The sequence below is a fragment of the Tupaia chinensis genome, unplaced genomic scaffold (genome assembly GCF_000334495.1).
Source record: "Tupaia chinensis unplaced genomic scaffold, TupChi_1.0 Scaffold000175_1, whole genome shotgun sequence".
NCBI lineage: Eukaryota > Metazoa > Chordata > Mammalia > Scandentia > Tupaiidae > Tupaia > Tupaia belangeri.
Genome location: NW_006159650.1, coordinates 1668465 through 1687526, shown reverse-complemented (window position 1 = coordinate 1687526; position 19062 = coordinate 1668465). Strand labels below are relative to the sequence as shown.

The following is a 19062-nucleotide window of genomic DNA, read 5'->3' as shown; positions in this document are numbered from 1 at the left end:
GGTCCAGGACGCGAACCGCGTTTGACTACGTGGGAGTCCAGCAACATAGCCATTACACTAACTGCTGGTTTCCCCATGCTATAGATTCTTAACGCTAAGGTGTTAACTGCCCACCAGAGGTTAATGTGTGTTCCCCCACCACACCCAGTGTCCCTGAGTCCCAGACCCCTGCTGGTCTCCACCCTCTCTACCTACTGGCCAAACACAATATGGCCTCCTCTCAGAACCAAGGCAGGACACAGAAAATAAGATTTCCTAACCCATTCAAATCTCCTATCAGCACAAGGCGACTCCACCCATTTCTAGTGCCCACCCCAAGGCACTCGACCTCTTGGTTCCAAACCTCTCGCCTCTGCTCTCTGGTGCATTAGGACAAATCCTCTTCAGTGCACACCCTTCACTCCATAACCCGCACACAGCAGCTCCCCACGAGGGCACCCTGCAGAGCCACTGTCCTATCCCACTGGCTCCTTAGATTTAGGTCTAGTCAAAATGTAAAGCACTCTGACGGAACTTGAAAGCTGATTCCCCACTGCCAGTGGCCCCACTTTTGCCACATGCCTTCCTGAGTCCTTATTTACATAAACAGTTTTAAACCTGTAGGAAAAGACCACGGCGTTGTGTCTATATTTTCATAACACAAAAGAAGTCATAACATGACGAAGCGCTGGTTTGGGTTTGTGGAGTAGTTTAGGGACGTCACATACCTCTAACATTAAATCACTGGTAGACGTGAAACAGACCACCTTTACTGAAAAGAATTTGACTCCATGGAACAGACACTGCCCTGGAAGATCTGGGGTGTGTGATGACGGAGTAATTGATGCCTTCTAGAACAAATCTGTGCTTGGCTAATTACAGCCTTCTATTTTTAAACTCATCTCTATTCTTCTCCCCCAACCCAACATTTCTCACACGACTCGCGCAATAAAATACTATTACTGTTATCTGTACAGCCTGTGCTGATCTCAAAATAACTTGTTTCTAGTGAGCCTCAGCCTGCATGTGAGGAGAAAGTGCATATTCCTCAAGACACACGCAGGCCAAATAAATACCTATGGAGAGCCCCAGGCGCTTTACCCAAAGGGACAGGCTCAGCAGCACAGATTTGTGAGTGCCTGGAGAGGTCACTGCTGAGGCCTGTCTGTGCTTCTCCCAGGCCAGGCCACCAGAAACTCAAAGGTAAGCAGAGAGTAGGAAGCTTTATGCAGATCCAAAGGGGAGGCGTCAGGTGTGCCTGATAGGTTACCTGGGGAAGCTAGAGGTGGCCAACAGCGCCCTGGCATCCTCTGTGATTGGCTTAGGAGGATATTTGGCTTTCCCTGGTCCTGAGTTGGAAGCAGGGGCAAAATTCAGGGCAACTGGCAGTCACAGACCAAGTCGTCACCGCTGGGGCTCCTCACTACAGGCTGAGAGTCAGAGTTCTGCCCTAACACACATGACCACTGCACTGTGTCTCGAACGTTCCATCTACCAGCACAAATGCCACTTCGGTGGGCCTCAGTGCTGGGAGGGGCTGAGATGGGTAGACTGCCAGGCCCAGTGCTGGGAAGCTCAGTGCTGACAGGTGCATACCTACTGTGGGCCACACCCACGGTACACACCCCCTCAGACCTTCACCCCCAACAGAGGCGAAATGTAGTCCAGGGGCCCGTCCTGCAGTCTTCTTCCTGATTCCACAAGAAGAGTGCATATGTGTAGTGGGAAAGCACAGAAATATGGACCCAGAGCCACCCTCCTCAGCCTTTTGGTCTTAGGACTCCATTAAAGAGGCCAAAGAGCTTTTTTCATCCTCTGTGGGAGACAACTATCAATCTTTACTGCATTCAAACTGAGACACTTCTAAAATACAAAACTCATTACATATTCATATAAATAACATTTTTATAAAAAGTAACTATACTTTCTGGAATAAATAAAATTGCAAGCGTGCATTCTTTTCCATGTTTGCACACCCGGCAAGTGTGTGGCTGCAGAGAAGGCAACTGGATCCCCAGGTCTGCTTCTACCACTGGGAAACTCCACATCACATGCTAAAGAGTGAAGAAACATGAACGGCACTCTGACATTATTACAAAAATCATTGTTGACCTGGAAGAACCCCTGAAAGAGTTTCAGGGATACCCCAGGAGTTCCCAGACCACTGCCATAGACACAGGCTTCTGTACTTAAGCAGGGGTCAGGCCTACAGCAGGGCAGGCAGCAGCATAGGGGTCATGGGGGCAATGCTAGGGAAGAGAAGGGTGGCTCATCATAGGAGGGCCCTTGTCAAATATTCTGTCACAAGTTAGGAAAATGCCTCATGCCTGAGCACAGAGATAAGACCTTTTAGACTTTTGGCAAAAATCAAGGACTTTCAACATTTTAACCTCCCACTCAAAAATGGTGAAAAGAGCAAAAATGGAGGAGAAAAAAAACAAAGTCATTGTTAGTTACTGCTATGTTTGAACGTGTTCTACCAAAATTCATGTGTTAAAATGTGATTGTGCTGGGATTAAGAGGTGGAAATGTAACCGAACTATGGTGCTGGAAGGTGGGGCCTCTGGGAGGAGATTAGAATCAAGCTGAGTTCCCTGTGATTGGAGACACGTGTGTTGATACAGAAACAGAGACACAGACACTCACCTTCACAGACATGGACACACCCCCACTCTGCTCCAGCTCTTGCATATGATGACCTGCACTGCCTCGGGACTCCACAAACAAGAAGACCTTCACTAGATACAGCCCTAACCCTGAAATGTGATCTAAATAAACCTTTATTCTTTATAAATTAAGCAAGCTCAGGTATTTCTGTTTTTATCAACACAGAGGACTAATCCTAATTTTCTTCCACTGGTTCCAAGATTACATGCAATTAGAAACCACCCAATTCCACCCAATTCCTTTAACTAAAGGGCACAGGGGAGCATTAGTGCCCACTCTCAAATACACAGAACACAGAGTCCTCCTCAGACACCTGGCCCACAGCCAGGGTCAGGAGCTGAGGGCAGCTTCTGTTTTTTATTTTGGGGATCTTTTTTAGAATTATTTATTTAATTTTATTTATTACTATTATTTTTAAATTTGCGATAGGACACATATGCTCACCAGAGGGAGACAGAGACGGGGAGAGAGAGAGGAGAAAAATGAGAAAGCAACCTGCCAAGTCTGGAACTCAAACCACAGTCAGCCATGTGGGAGTCAAGGGCCTCAACCACAAGGCCACCTGCAGGTCTCCAGAGGGCAGACTCTGACATCACTGGGAGTCTTTCTTTCCCAGTGTCCTCTCCTTATTCTCCTGCCATGCTTGGATCTTTTCTCCTCTAATTCTTGCCTGGTACCTGGTGGTTTATTGTGGCATTTTAAAAGAGAGATGAGCTGACCACTAACTAGAGTAGATGAAGACTTGAACCTTCTTTAAAATAGTTCATCTTATTTTATGTGAATTTCACCTCATTAAAAAAAATAAGTAATGGAATTAGTCCCACAGCACAGGGATTATGTACTACACAGACAAAGCCAGACCTCACATGGAAAACCAGGGCTCAAGTGCCAGCCAAGCAGTTTGAAAAACAAGCATCATGCATGTGCTCAGAATCCTTATGGGATGAAGAACTAGACGGAAAAGGATCACAACATAATCACACTCCATGTGGGGACGGGAAGTGCTTCATCTGTCTCTCCTCTCTCATGCACATACACATGCCTCTGACATTAAAAATAAATAATCTGGGAGGGACCAGCAGTTAGCGTAATGGCTATGTCGCTGGACTCCCACGTAGTTGACCGCGGTTCGAGTCCTGGACCCGGTGGCTTAAACTCACACCAGGCACGTGTGTGTGTGTGCCCAAGATCCCGAGAAGAGAATGGAAGAGAAGGGATTGCGGCATGGCCATCCCCTCAGGGGGGTGATTTCTTGCTTTCTGTCTCTCTGTCTCTGTCTGTCTGGCAAGTGCACGTGCCCTATAGCAAAAACCTCTCCAAAAAAAGAAAAATAAATAAATAAATAAATAAATAAATAAATAAATAATCTGGAGAAGAAGACTGAGATGAGAGCTGAGATCTAGTGATTTCAGAGATAAGAGCAATGATGTTCTACTGAGAATTTACCCTGGCAACCAGAAGGGGCAGGCCAGAAGAAGACTGAGTCTGCCATGAGAGCTGAGATCTAGTGATTTTGCCTGGCGCACAAGTGCACCGCATGGTTTTCATTTTTTATTTTTTAAAGTTAACAAATAACTTGTTTGTTTGCTTTTTCCTTTTTTTCTTTTTCTCTGTTTTCTTATCCTTTGTCTTTTACCTCATCACTTTGCTGTTCAGCCTCCATGCACTGAGTGTCTAGACAGGTCTAAGTGAAAAGTTGCCAAAATCCGAATACTATTTGGGTTCTCATATTCCTCAACTCCCACTGAAACTATGACACAAAGGGAGAAAAATGTAATGCCAAAGAGTTTGTAGACCATATCCTCCTGTACATCTCTGATCACTCAGATTGATCTTCTAGAAATTAGTAAGAAACAAATAACCTATCAGATGACTAGAAATCACCACAGGGGCACAAGAAATATGCAAAACAAAGAAAATACTTCTCCCCCCAAGGGAAAAGAATAGCTCCTCTTCAGCCATAGACAGTAAAATGGAACACATAGAAGTGTCAGATAAAGAATTTAGAGTATTCATAGTGACAAAGCTAACAGAGATGGAAGAGAAGAGAGACAATGAACAACAGAAGAAAAAAGCCAATGAGTTCCAGGAGGTGAGGAAGTTATTGCAAGGGCTGAAAGAGGAAATACACACCATGAAAAAGGATTAAATGGAACTATTGGAGATGAAGGCTATAATACAGGAAGTCAAAACCTCCCTTGAAAGTATTAAAAGTAGAATAGATTATACAGAAAATCGAATCTCAGATATAGAAGACAGAATCACTTGACTAGTAAAATCCACCATGAAGACTGAGAAAATATACCAAAAAGAGAAATACTAGATACCATTAAACATCCAACTGTCCATATAATTGATATCCCAGAAGGTGAAGAGACTAATAAGGGCATTGACAATCTATTCCATGAAATCATGCAAGAAAACTTCCCAAACCTAGAGAGGCATTCAAAGATCCAGACCCAAGAAATGCTAAGGACCCCAAATAGGATCAACCCAAGAAGATCTTCTCCAAGACACATTAGAGCCAGAATGACCAAAACCACAAAGACAAGATACTTAGACTGGCAAGAGAGAAATGTCAAGTTACCTACAAAGGATATCCCATCAGACTAACAGTGGACCTCTCATCAGAAACAATGCAAGCAAGGGGAAAAATGGGAAAATATATTCAAAGTGTTCAGTGAAAGACAATTTCAACCAAGAAACTATATCTGGCAAGATTATCCTTCATATAGGAAGAGAAGGCAAGAACATTCTCAGATAAACAAAACCTGAAAGAATTTGCCAACACCAGACCAGCTCTCCAAGAAGTTCTGAAAAGAGTGCTATCTCAGGAAAATGAAAGTCAAACACACAGAAACAAGAGATCTAAAACAACAAAGAAAATGGCCAGCTTAATGGTAGGGGCAAGTCCAGAGTTAAACGTTATCTTTCAGAATTTAAACGTAAAGATCAGACAACAGAAGATAAAGTACATAAGTTTGAACCAGTGAAATAGAATTGTATGACTTTTGACTAAAACATTACTGATCTTCTATGCTTTGTTTTCCAGTGTTAAGGAGTTTTGTGTTCACTTGAGTTGTGGACAGGTCCATGTACCTACTATTCGAACAGAATCCTAATCTGTTTCCTGGCTTTAAGTACTAAGCAAATTTCTCTTAACATTTTTTTATTTTGATTTATTAAAGCTAAAACAGCCTTTCTTGAAATTAAAAAAAAATGCATTTAAAAAATACCTATTTAGTGACCACAGTAAGCTATATAGCCTCAACTATGTGCTATTTTATAGTATATTCATTAACCCACAGTTTCATGCCTAAAGCCAATTTTTGTTCACAGATATGTATATATCAGCTGAACTTACTATTGAAAGTATTTATATTAATTAAGATATTTTGTGAATCAATACAATGTGGGAAAGAATGGAAAGCAATTGCAGATACCAGAGACAGTGTGGGAGGAAGGATGGGAAATGGCAGAGGGTGACAAATAGGGGGAAAAAAAAAAATATATATATATATATACACACATACACAAGAAACAAGAAATGGAAAATTATTTGTTGATGATAATATGTATGATTAAGCCACTTTACAAAGTATTCTGGCTAGAAAATCACATTTTGTACGCTGTGGTGATGTTCAGTGAAAGTATGTAAAATAAATAAATTTTTAAAAATAATAATAAAAATTTTAAAAAGAACTAGAAAAAATAAATAAGAAGAAAGTATTTCTATTAAGTTTATTATAATTTTTTGAATTTTTTAGTTTCTTTCATCCAAGAGCAAGAGAGGGAAACAGAAAGACACAGAATGACAGCATCCTCAATAGGGTCGACACTATGGTCTACTCCCAGCCTCAACCCACCCCAGATGATGCGCACACATGCACCTACTCAGGGAGTCTCTGGAAGCAAACCTGTAACTTTCCCATGTGGCTCAGCATCACAGAGCATCACGTTTCATGACTACACTGCCACAGAGCTCCTAATTTTACATTTTTAATCCTATGAAAGTGTTTATTTCAGCCACTGTTTTAATAAGGAAGAGTAACCTAGAACTTTTGACTCTATAAAATGAGGTGTAAAGTAAATGTATCTCTTTTTTTTAAGATTTTTTAAATTTAAATTTATTTGTTTATTTATTTTAATTTGACCAGAGAGGGACAGAGAGAAAAGGAGAGAGAGGGAGAAAGTGAGAAAGCAAGTTGCCAAGTCTGGGACTTGAACTGCAGTTAGCCATGTGGGAGTCCAGTGCCCTTAACAACTATGCCACTTGCTGGCCCCTATTTTTAAAGAAAAGTTGGTAAATCATATAAAGTTTCCAGAGGTTATGTTCCAAATTATGTGAATGTATAAAAAACAACAGTCAGTGCAGACACAATTTCAGCAAATCAGATACCAACTCGTTCTTGCACTGCAGGCCAGTGTCCACAGAACTCACTTAGCTGGCAGACGTGTTGCCACAAAGAAATGGACGTACAAGCAGTGCTCCTACCTCTATTCCAAAGGCACAATGACATCCTGATAAAGAATTGTTGGGGGAACCAGCAGTTAGCGTAATGGCTATGTCGCTGGACTCCCATGTAGTCGACCGCAGTTCGTATCCCGAACCCGGTGGCTTAAAATTCACGCCGGACGCGTGTGCGTGCGTGCCCAAGATCCTGAGAGGAGAATGGAGGAGAAGGGATTGCGGCGTGACCATCCCCCATGGGGGATGATTTCTCACTTTCGGTCTCTATGTCTCTCTCTGTCTGTCTGGCGAGCGCATGCGCCCTACAGTGAAAATCTCTCCAAAAAAAAAAAAGAATTGTTGGGAGGCCAGCAGGTGGTGTGGAGGTTAAGGTGGCTGGATCCCACATGGCCAACTCTGCAAGTCCCAGACCCAGCAGTTTGAAAACCATATCGAGCCCGTGCATGTCTAAAATCCCAAAAGAATAGAGGAGAAGGGATTGTGGCATGGCCATCCCCTCCCAGGGAGTGATCCTTCTTTCTCTCCCTCTCTCCCCCTTTGTCTCACTCCAGTGGGCACCCACATACTACTGCAAAAACTAAACTAAAATAAATGGGGAAAGTTAAGCACATACAAGGATGAGGTGAGAATCAGAAGTATTGGCCAACTACTAGTGTGAGCATGCTGTGTGACAACCAACCTCCACACTCAGCATGTTGCAGCTGAGTTTTATTATGGTGGCGTAGGTCTCCTGCACTGGCTGATACAGGCTATGGATTGGGTGCCGGCATCCTCCCCCTGTTCTTTCCACAGTAAATAGCAGGCACATGAGAAGTAAGGGAAACCACTCAAGCACATCGAAGGCCTCTGCTCACGTAACATTTTGCTAATATTCCATTGGCCAATGCAGCCAATATGGCCAGCCCAGCATCAGTGGGTAACTTCTGTCCACAGCGGGGGTGGGAGCAGGGATTATTCCTGAAGGATAATCCTCATGATTAATGTGGGGCAGAGAGAACAGCGGAGATAAAATTTGTGGAGCAACACCTTCCAGCTTGGAAAGCATGCTGCTTTGATTTAAGTCCAGTTCACTGGAGGAACGCGTTATTAAGAGTCTTCTAAAGCAATAGTATCTCCATGTCTGACCCTGCATTTTAAAACACATCAATTACACCAAACAGAAAGAATGTACATTTTGTAAGAAAAATTCTAAGTCAAGACAGCCTACCCAAGGGCAATAGTGTGTAGAAGCCACCTCCCCTCATTCATTCACACTAAAAAGCTTTCACGGTGACAACTGTGGGCCACTCAGAGCACTGGGACTCTGGGGATGCAAAGATGGAAAGACACACTGCCCAAAGCACTCTGTCCAGCTAGAGAGAGAAAAAAATCCATATATTGTGAGAACTTGAGATAAAAAGTGCTACTAGTCGTTTTAAAACACATATATAAAATGCTCTGGGGGTTTAACAGAGTGTTAAACCAGATGCCAAGTAACGATAATACTGGTGGTGTCAGTTATAAGAAACTCACAGAACTTTCAAACGAGGACACTTTGTCCAAACTCTTTTTCTTACAGAGAAAGAAACCGAGGCCCAAAGAGATGAAGTGAGTGACATTCTAAACCACACAGCCCATGCTAAAAGGGCCGATCCCGAACTACGTCTCTACTTCCCACTCTGGCTTATACCACACCATCCCTCTGATCCCATAAGCTGCTTTCCCGGCAACACTTCAATTCCACATGATGAAAAATGATGTGATGGCATTTACAGGTGGGGAGGGGGTGAAGAGAGAGTGTGGTTAAATACACACCGAGGCTGTCCACAACAGCAAATCCAGCCAGAAATTTATGGCCCACAGATCTCTTCTTGACTTTCTTCTACCATGTTTATTCATCCAGACTCCGTGTTCTTTGACTGAAACACCCAGAAACGTGCAGATCGTTTTTGGCATGAGTCGTGGAGATGTTTTCAATGATCCAACGTGTCTCTTGTTCTAAGAGCCCTTTATGGATGTGAGTTATGGGGCCTTTTCTCCTGCCTTGCTTATGTTAAATTATGCTCATAGCTTGGCAAAGAACTCTTAACTGCCTGGCCCATTAATCAGGCTAAGCAGTAAATTTCTTGCCTCATTGCCCTGTGGAGAATCCCTCTGGAAGATTTTTATGCTGGAGTAGTTCTGGAAGCTCCCGCAAGATCAATGGCCTTGTTGGGTCGGCCTCCCCGGTTGCTGGAGGGGAGTGGCAGGGGCAGCCTTGGAGCACACGTCGCGAGGTTCCAGACCCTATCAGGAGCCTCAGCCCTCGCACTCTGTGGCTGTGTGATCTAGGGCAAGTCTCTTGGCCACTCTGGGCTCCTTAGCTTATAACACGGGAATGATCCTACTCACCTCCTGGATTGCACTGCAGGTTAATAAGAGAATGTGTGGACTAACAGGTGACAGGAGATGTCAGGTAATTGGAATAGTGCGTCCTGGAACGCAGTGCCTCCTCCCTGGGGCCTTCCTCTCTGCTCTAGCTCCTTGGGAAAAGGCTCACTTCCTCCAGTCTGCAATCTCCCACCTTTGTAATTCACAGTGCCCTGATGGGGCGCCTCTGGCATCACAGTGTCTGAAGAAATGGTGGGCCTGGAATTTGCTGTAGACCAAACCTATCTTGTTGTCCTTTCTCTATAAAATCCACAACAGGCAGGACCCACCACGAGGAGGGCGAGGAGAACTGCAAGCCTCCACTGCAGAGCAGTGTCCTGGATTCCTGGGTCCCTTCCTCACCTGAGCACGCGCCCAGCCAGAGGAAGCTGCTTTTGCTTTTTCGGTCCTATTCCTGCCCAACCTTCAGCAGCAGCCCAGGGATCCTCCTTCAGGCACGCCTGGCAGCGTGTGTCTTCAACGACTGCCGTACCTGTGCTGTTTGACTGTAAAATAATAACACAGTGGCCTCCATCCAGGTACACAGTGTATGAGTAGGAATTGAGACTAAATTGTAATCCTGACCACAGCAACCTAAGGGGTACCAACCCACAGCGGCTGCCTCCCTCCAGGTTGGCCTATCATGTCTTCTCAGGATGAGCCCATTAGGGATGTGGAATAAGCACGGACATCAACCCCAGCCAGGTGGGCGGGGCCTCAGGGAGTCACTTCTGAGACCAACATGCTAGGGCTGACTGAGTGTAGAACTGCTGACCCGCCAAGCTCAGCAATGCATGCTGCCAGGCTGGAGCCGCTGTCTCTCCTCCCGACACAGGTAGGTGGAGTCTGTGGCCAGAAGCTCTAGATCTCTCACTGACACGAGTTCTTGGACAGAATGGATCCACAGCGATGCTCCCTAGCCATCCTGGAGAGAGAGCATCCTTAACACAAGGGCGACCCTCACCTGAAAGTGCAGGCACCTTGGACTCCTCCCTTTCCACAAGGAATAACGTGCGGTGTGTGTGGTGAGGTACTGAGCCTCTACAGATCAAACTGACGTTTGCTGTGTTAGGTCACTATAATAAACCTAAGTCATTTGAAAAGACTCCCTCCAGTTTATCACGTGTCACAGGTAACTATCTAGAAGGGGGATTTCTTGGTTATAGGGTAAGTGAAGGTTTATTAACTCAATAAGAAACTGCCATTTTCCCAAAGCAATTGTACCTTTACACACTCCCATAACGACTTGTGAAAATTGTGGCGACCAGCATCTCTACCAATATTTGGTCCTGTCAGTCTTTGATTTTAGTCATTTTCTTCAGGTATGTTAGTATCTATACTGCTAATATGCAAATAAAGCCATATAAAATTATAGCAAGTACTAGTACTTGTGAGTGTGAAAGGCACAAGATACTTTCAATGATTGCCTTCTCTTTTCCTTTTAGGTTTTTGTCAGAGGGCATGTGTACTTGCCAGAGAAAGACAGAGAGAGGAGAAATGAAAAACCACACTCCCCCCGTGGGGAGATTGCCACACCGCAATTCCTTTCCCTCCATTTTCCTCTTGGGATTTTGGGCACACATGCACACACGCCCAAGCCACTGGGTCTGGGACTCAAACCACAGCTTAGGGGCAGCAGTTAGCATAATGGCTATGTCACTGGACTCTCACATAGTCGACTGTGGTTCAAGTCCCGGACCCGGTGGCTTAAACTCACGCCGGGCGCGTGTGCGTGCGTGCCCAAGATCCCGAGAGAATGAAGGAGAAGGGATTGCGGCATGGCCATCCCCCCTGGGGGGTGATTTCTCGCTTTCTGTCTCTCTGTCTCTCTCTGTCTGTCTGGCAAGCACACACGCCCTATAGCAAAAACTTCTCGAAAAAACAAAAAAACCACAGCTTAGCATGTGGGAGTCCAATGCCTTAACCACCATGCCATCTGCTGACACTGAATTTTTGTCCTTTTTAGATTTTTGACAAGAGCAGCCTTTTGGGGTTGTCTCCTGATACAGGATTGAGCTAATGGAAAGGAGCCTGCCCACGTGTTCTGTGTGCCCTCTGCATGGCACAGGCCCTCTCACTGTTGGTAATGCTAACTCTGAATCCCTGGGGCAAGAGATACTGAACATTTCCATTAGAAGGACAAATCTGGGACCAGCAGTTAGCGTAATAGCTATGTCACTGGACTCCCATGTAGTCAACCATGGTTCGTAGTCCCAGACCCGGTGGCTTAAACTCACGCTGGACGCGTGTGCGTGTGTGCCCAAGATCCCGAGAGGAAAATGCAGGAGAGGGGATTGTGGCCATCCCCCTGGGGCTGATTTCTTGCTTTCTGTCTTTCTGGCAAGTGCACATGCCCTATAAGGAAAAAAAATTCCAAAAAGAAAAAAGAAGGACAAATCTTTTCTCTCTGTAATTACTGAGTTATCTAAGGGGTAGCAACCTTTGTCCCAGTGCCTTCAGTATGATTGGCAATCCTTGGCTAAGTTAGTTACACAAATGGTTACAAACTTCAGATCTCCCCACTTCTATAGTTACCACTAACCTTCTTATTAAGTGTCCTGTAGACTGTTTTGAAGTTAACAATCCATTTTCTTGTTTTTTTTTGTTGTTGTTGTTGGTCGTTTGGTTGATGTTACCAGCAACAGGGGGTGTGAACTCATCAGAGACAGATATGGAGGCAGAGGGAGAGGAAGACAGAAAAAGCACTCCCAATGGGGTGTGATCAAAACGCAATCCTTTCTCTGTGAACCAGCAGTTAGCGTTATGGCTATGTCGCTGGACTCCCACGTAGTCGACCACTGTTCGCGTCCCAGACCCAGTGGCTTAAAACTCACGCCGGGCGCGTGTGCGTGCGTGCCCAAGATCCCGAGAGGAGAATGGAGGAGAAGGGATTGCGGCATGGCCATCCCCGCTGGGGGGTGATTTCTCGCTTTCTGTCTCTCTGTCTCTGTCTGTCTGGCGACTGCACGCACCCTATAGTGAAAAACCTCTCAGAAAAAACAAAAACAAAAACAAAAAACACAATCCTTTCTCCATTTCTCTATCTCATTGGGTTCTCAGACATGGACACACATGTGCCTGGCTTGTTTTTCAAACCACTGAGGCCAAGTTTTGAACTATGGTTGGCCATGCGGATTCTAGCTCCCTAAGCCATTAGGTTATTTTTTTACTACTCAGATTACTCAATTTGGTCAGTAGGGGCTCATCCAGGGTAGCTCTTATATCCTTGCCACGTTGGACATGGAGCATTTTCTGGTTCTGCGAGGTGCTCCAGACTCATCTATTATTTCTCCTGCCCCATCTGGCTCCTTTAGTGAGAGCTGGCACTTGGAAACTGTCATTGCATCAATCTCATTTCTGGACTGAGCTAGGACGAAACAAACAAAACATATCATATAGTATTGTAAGACAGTAAGGCCACAGTACTATACGGTTTGGGTTTTGGTTTTCTAGTGAATAATAATACTGAACATTTTCTTATAAACTTATTGGCCATTACTGTTGTTTCCCTTGTGAAGTGTCCATTCCACTGTCTCGCCCCCTTTTTAACTTGGTTGTTAGTATGCCTGTTATGGGGTTGTAAAGGGTTTTTTCCTGGAAGTATTTTCTTCTTTGTTTTTCTCTATATGTTTGATAGTTTTAGCACTTATATTTAGGTCAAGGATTCATTTCAAGTTAGCTTTTTTTTTTTTCAGACTATGATGTATTTTATTGAGGCAAAATTCCAACAAAAGGGGATTTTTATTTACAAAATTTCATGTTTCTGCGGACTTCCCACCCCACTTAGATTTAAGTGAGAATAATTAGTAAGCCTGTTTATGTATTTTCTTATTTTCAGTTTACATACAAAAATGATTTCTGTTTGCTTCACATTCATACAAATTCCAATATTGTAAATGACAAATAAACCCTCCCTTACCCAATCCTTAATTAAATATACGAACAGTTTCAAAAACATACACTTTAAATTGGTTTAATCTTGAAGTGTTAGCCAAGGAGACTGAAAACTAAACATTTCAGGTCTTGTACCAAATAGTAAAATACTCGAAGGCCTTCAGGATCCTTTGACTGATTTACATCAATAAGAGAACCAATTTTCGATGTGGTAAAAGAAACGTGCTCATCTCTAATTACAACTTCAAGCTCCTGTCGGCCAACCCTGTCAGGGGGAGGCCACAAAGCGTCATCTTCTTTTGTAATCTCACTGCCGTCAATAGTTCTCTTCAGTTCTTCCACTACACTCCTGTGTACATAAGCCTCGTTTCTGATCATGGCGTCCTTTTTGTAATTGCCGTTGTTGGCATACCTAAGCTTTCCGTCCGGCCGAAACTCGAACTCCAGACACTCGTGTCCAGACTTGCCCTTGTGCCCTGTAGTAGCGCAGGTAGAAATCGCTAGCCGTAGCCACGGTTGCCCCTGGGAAGCCCCCCGAAAGCCCAGCAGACGTGCCGCCTCCATTTCAAGTTAGCTTTTGTACCTAGTGTGAAGTAAGCATGAAGGTTCGTCATTTCCTATGGATATGCAGTTTCTGCACCCTTTAATGAAGACTATTACTTTCCCTGTTTAAATACCTTGGGACCTGTCTTGAAAACCAATTGACCACATAAGTGCGGAACTATTTCTGGAGTCCCTATTCCATGCCAGTGACCTCTTTGTCTCTCTCTCTGCCAACATGCATGGTCTCGATGGCTATATAGCAAACCTTGGAATCAAGTAGTATAATTTCTCCAACTTTGTTCTTTGCAAAATTGTTTTGAATATTTTATAACATTTCTATAAAAATGGCATTTCTATAAAAAAAAAATTTAGAATCACCTTGTCAAATTCTGCAGATTCCTGAGATTTTTACTGGGATTGTGATGACTTTATACATCAATTCAGGGAGAAAAGCTATCTTAACATTTTGAATCTTTCAATCCATAAACATTTTGTATTTCTCATTTAGGTACCCCTTAATTTTTCTTGTAAAAATATTTTCATTTTCCATCTATAGGTCTTACGTACATATGTAAATTGTTCTTACATTTTAAAGGATTTCAAAATGCTATGACATTTAAAGCATAAGCCATCTGTAATAATAAGATTCTGTTGGCCTCTAGAATTAATTGGAAGGTACCTCCTTCTTGTCCATTTTCCAAGTTAATTTGCATAATGTAGGTATTGTTTGTTTATTAAATATTTGGTAGAGTTTAACCAGTGAATAACTGGTTTGCTTTTTGGGGAGAAGGTTTGTAATCACAAATTCAATTTCTCAGCAGATACAGATCAATTCAGATTTTCTGTTTCTTCTTGTGACCATTTTACAAATTGCCTTTTTTTTTTTTTTTTTTGGGGGGTTTTTTCTATAGGGCTCATGGGCTCCCCAAAAAAAAAAAAAAACAAACAAACAGAGAGAGACAGAGAGACAGAAAGCAAGAAATCAACCCCAGGGGGGTGGGAGGGTGGCCACGCCACACTCCTTTCTCCTCCCTTCTCCTCTCGGGATCTTTGGCACGCACGCGCACACACCCAGCATGAGTTAAAGCCACCGGGTCCAGGACTTGAACCACAGTCAACTACATGGGAGTCCAGCGACATAGCCATTACACCAACTGCTGGTCCCATAAATGGACGACTTTTAAGATCATTTCTACTAAGTTGCTGAATTTATTAGCAGAAAGCTGTTCATATTTCCTTATCATTTTCATGTTGTTTCAGTTCTACAGCAATGCCTCTCTTTATTCCTGATATCAATAACTTGTGATTTTCTTCAGTCTGTTGAGACATTTGTGAATTTTATTAACCCTTTTCACACAGCTTTTTGTCCTACTGGTTTTCTTTATTGTTTAGTTTTCATTTCATTACTTTCTACTCACTGCCTTCCTTAACTTGCTCTTCAATTTTAGCCTTATAGATCACTGATGTTAAACTTTTTTTCTTATTTGACATATGTACTTTAAAGCTATATGTTTCCCTCAGTGCACTGTTTTAGCTCCATTACACAAATCTGAAAATTCTTTTTAAAAGATTTGGTATTCCTTTAGGTACAGTGGTTTGCAAATGATAAATATGTCAATAGTATTATTTAAATCCATTATCTTTGCCAATTATCTTGAGCACTGGTTTTATCAATTATGGAAAAAAGATTTCTTTTTGTTTGTTTGGAGAGGTTTTTACTATAGGGTGCTTGCATTCATCAGAAAGACAAAGAGACAGAAAGACAGAGAGATAGAAAGCGAGAAATCACCCCCCGGGGGGGATGGCCACTCCGCAATCCTTTCTCCTTCATTCTCCTCTCGGGATCTTGGGCACGCACACACACGCACCCGACATGAGTTTAAGCCACTGGGTCCAGGACTCAAACCGCAGTCAACTACATGGGAGTCCAGTGACATAGCCATTATGCCAACTGCTGGTCCTGGAAAGATTATTTCTAAAAATCTCCAACCATAATTGCGGATTTGGAAGCGTTTCTCTATATTCCTGTTGGGCTTTGGTTAATGTATTGTAAAGTTATTACTAGGTAGATACACATTCAGAGTTATTGTGTCTTATTTTACTGCCCTTCATCACTGTAAGATTCCCCTCATTGTTTCTGTTAATACATCTTATATTAATATCACATATCTGACATTAATATAGCCAGTACAAGGGCCGGTAGGTGACGTGGTGGTTGAGGTGTTGGACTCCCACGTGGTTGAGCACAATTCAAGTCCTGTGTTTATTTTTCTTGTTTTCCTTTTTTCTCTTTCTCTGACTCTCTCTGGTCAAATTAAATAATAATAATAATAACAAATAAAAGGAAATAAATAATTCTTTAAAAATACATATAGCGGGAACCAGCAGTTAGCGTAATGGCTATGTCGCTGGACTCCCACGTAGTCGACCGCGGTTTGCGTCCCGGACCCGGTGGCTTAAAACCCACGCCGGGCGCGTGTGCATGCGTGACCAAGATCCCGAGAGGAGAATGGAGGAGAAGGGATTGCGGCGTGGCCATCCCCCCTGGGGGGTGATTTCTCGCTTTCTGTCTCTCTGTCTCTCTCTGTCTGTCTGGTGAGCGCACACGCCCTATAGTGAAAAACCTCTCAAAAAAAAACAAAAAAAACAAAAAAAAATACATATAGCCAGTTTAATTTTCCTGCCATGTTTGCATGGTATACCCTTTTGGCTTATTTACTCTTTAACTCTGTCTTTGTATCAAAAGCATGTCTCTTGTAAATAATATACTTTGAGTCTTGCTTTTCTATTTAGTCTGACAGTCTCTACCTTGCAAATGGAGTTTTTGTTTGCTTGTTTGTTTTTAAATTTGACCACAGAGGGACAGAGAAAGAGAGGGGGAGAGAGAGAGAGAGAAAGTGAGAAATCAAGCTACCAGGTCCAAACCATGGTTGTCCATGTGGGAGCCCTTAACCCCCATGCCACCTGCCGGTCCCAGAAATGGAGTTTTTATTTCAGTGACATCTAGTGAAATGGTGTATTTAAATCTATTAACATGCTATTTATTTTCCATTATATAAAGTTTTAGAATAAGAAAGATTAGTCTGAGTTCTAGTTAATTATATGCATGATTAAATATTTACAGGTAGAATCTACTGATATCTGAAACTTACTTGAAATATGAAAATTAATAAGAATAGATGATAGGTGGAGAAAGAGATGAGAGGTAGATACACATGTGACAAAGAAAGCATAGCAAAGTGTTAATTATATAATCAAGATAATTGGCACATTAGTGTTTACCATACAGTTCTTTTGACTTCTTTGCATGTTTGAAATTTTTTGGAGAAGTTTTTCTTTCTTTCTTTCTTTCTTTCTTTCTTTCTTTCTTTCTTTCTTTCTTTCTTTCTTTCTTCTTTCTTTCTTCTTTCTTTCTTTCTTTCTTTCTTTCTTTCTGTCCTTGTTGTCTTCTCCTTCTTCTTCCTCTTCAATTTTTTTTCCCCCTATGGGGCATGTGCGCTTCCTGGAGAGACAAAGAGACAGAAAGCAAGAGATCATGCCCCAGGGAGGATGGCCACACCGCAATCCCTTCTCCTCCATTCTCCTCTTGGGATCTTGGGCACGCACGCACACGCGCCTGGCGTGAGTTTTAAGCCACCGGGTCCAGGACTCAAACCGTGGTCGACTACGTGGGAGTCCAGCCACATAGTCATTACGCTAACTGCTGGTCCCTGAAATTTTTTATAATAAAAATGTTGGAGGAAAAGAGGATGGGACAATGCTACCTATGAACTGGAATTGACTCCCAAATATCACATTTACATAATCAATCCTTTTGACCCGATTATCAATCTTCTACACAAAGAAGCATGTTAAATGCCACCACAAGTATGCAATCAACCAAATCCAAACTGTAGAAGACTCTACAGGATGAGCAAGTCACTTTCTAAAAAAAAAGAAAAGAGATGGGGCTGGCAGGTGGTATGGTGGTTAAGGCACTGGACTTTCACTTGACTGACCATGGTTCAAATCCCAGACCAGGTGGTCTGCTTGCTTTCTCTCTCTCTCTCTCTCTCTCTCTGGTCAAACTGATGTATAATAATAAAATAAATAATTTGTTTATAACGAAGAGAAGAGAGAAGAGAATCAGTGGGATTAAAGAGACTTAAGAGAGATATTTAAAAATACCAATATGTGAAACTTTTTTTTTTTTGGAGAGTTTTTTGCTATAGGGTGCATGCACTTGCCAGACAGACAGAGAGAGACAGAGAGACAGAAAGCGAGAAATCACCCCCCAGGGGGGCTGGCCACACCGCAATCCCTTCTCCTCCATTCTCCTCTCGGGATCTTGGGCACGCACGCACATGCGCCCGGTGTGAGTTTAAGCCACCGGGTCCAGGACTCAAACCACAGTTGCCTACATGGGAGTCCAGTGACATAGCCATTACACTAACTGCTGGTCCCTGAAACATTTTTAAACATTTAGGAAAACCCAGCTTATAACCTAGTAGTTAAGGGAGTTGGATTCCACATGGCCATCTATTGGAATCCCAGTCCCAACAGCTTGAAAAATTTGTCGATTGCATCCTGATAGGATGGAGAGACAGAGGAGAAGGGATTGCAGCATGACTATGTCCCATTAGGAGGAGGGCTCTTTCTCTCTCTCTCTCTCACACGTGCACTCTAAAAATTTTTTTAAATATCAAAAACAAAATAAAGCAAAAAACATTTATGAGACAATTAGAAATGTGAAGGTTGACCTAATATATGATTCTGTTAAACAATTACATCTTATGGTGTGATAATGGAATTATGCTTATGTTTCTTTAAAGTCCTTACTTATATTTTAGAGATATATATTAAAATATTTGCAGAGGAAATAATATATTGGGATTTGCTTCAATATAACACAGGGAATTTGGAGGAAATTAATTAGTAAGCTGATGGTTGTTTAAGTTAGGTAAATTCATTACACTAGTCTCTTTTTGTATAATACAATGCTTCAAAAGAGAGAAATATGGATAAAAAAGTTTCTTTTACTAGTAATACCAGAAATGCATAAATTAAGGCAATATATTGTCATATTATCAATTTAATAAGATTATTCTAGTAGCAATGCTCAACTTTCTTGATATTTCTGC

At 42.6% G+C, this 19062-nt stretch overlaps 1 pseudogene; it reads right to left on the bottom strand.

The window, feature by feature from the left end:
* Positions 1-13274: 13274 nt before the first annotated feature.
* On the bottom strand, positions 13275-14822 carry LOC102476991 (protein mago nashi homolog pseudogene; annotated as a pseudogene).
* Between the last annotated feature and the right edge of the window lie 4240 nt (positions 14823-19062).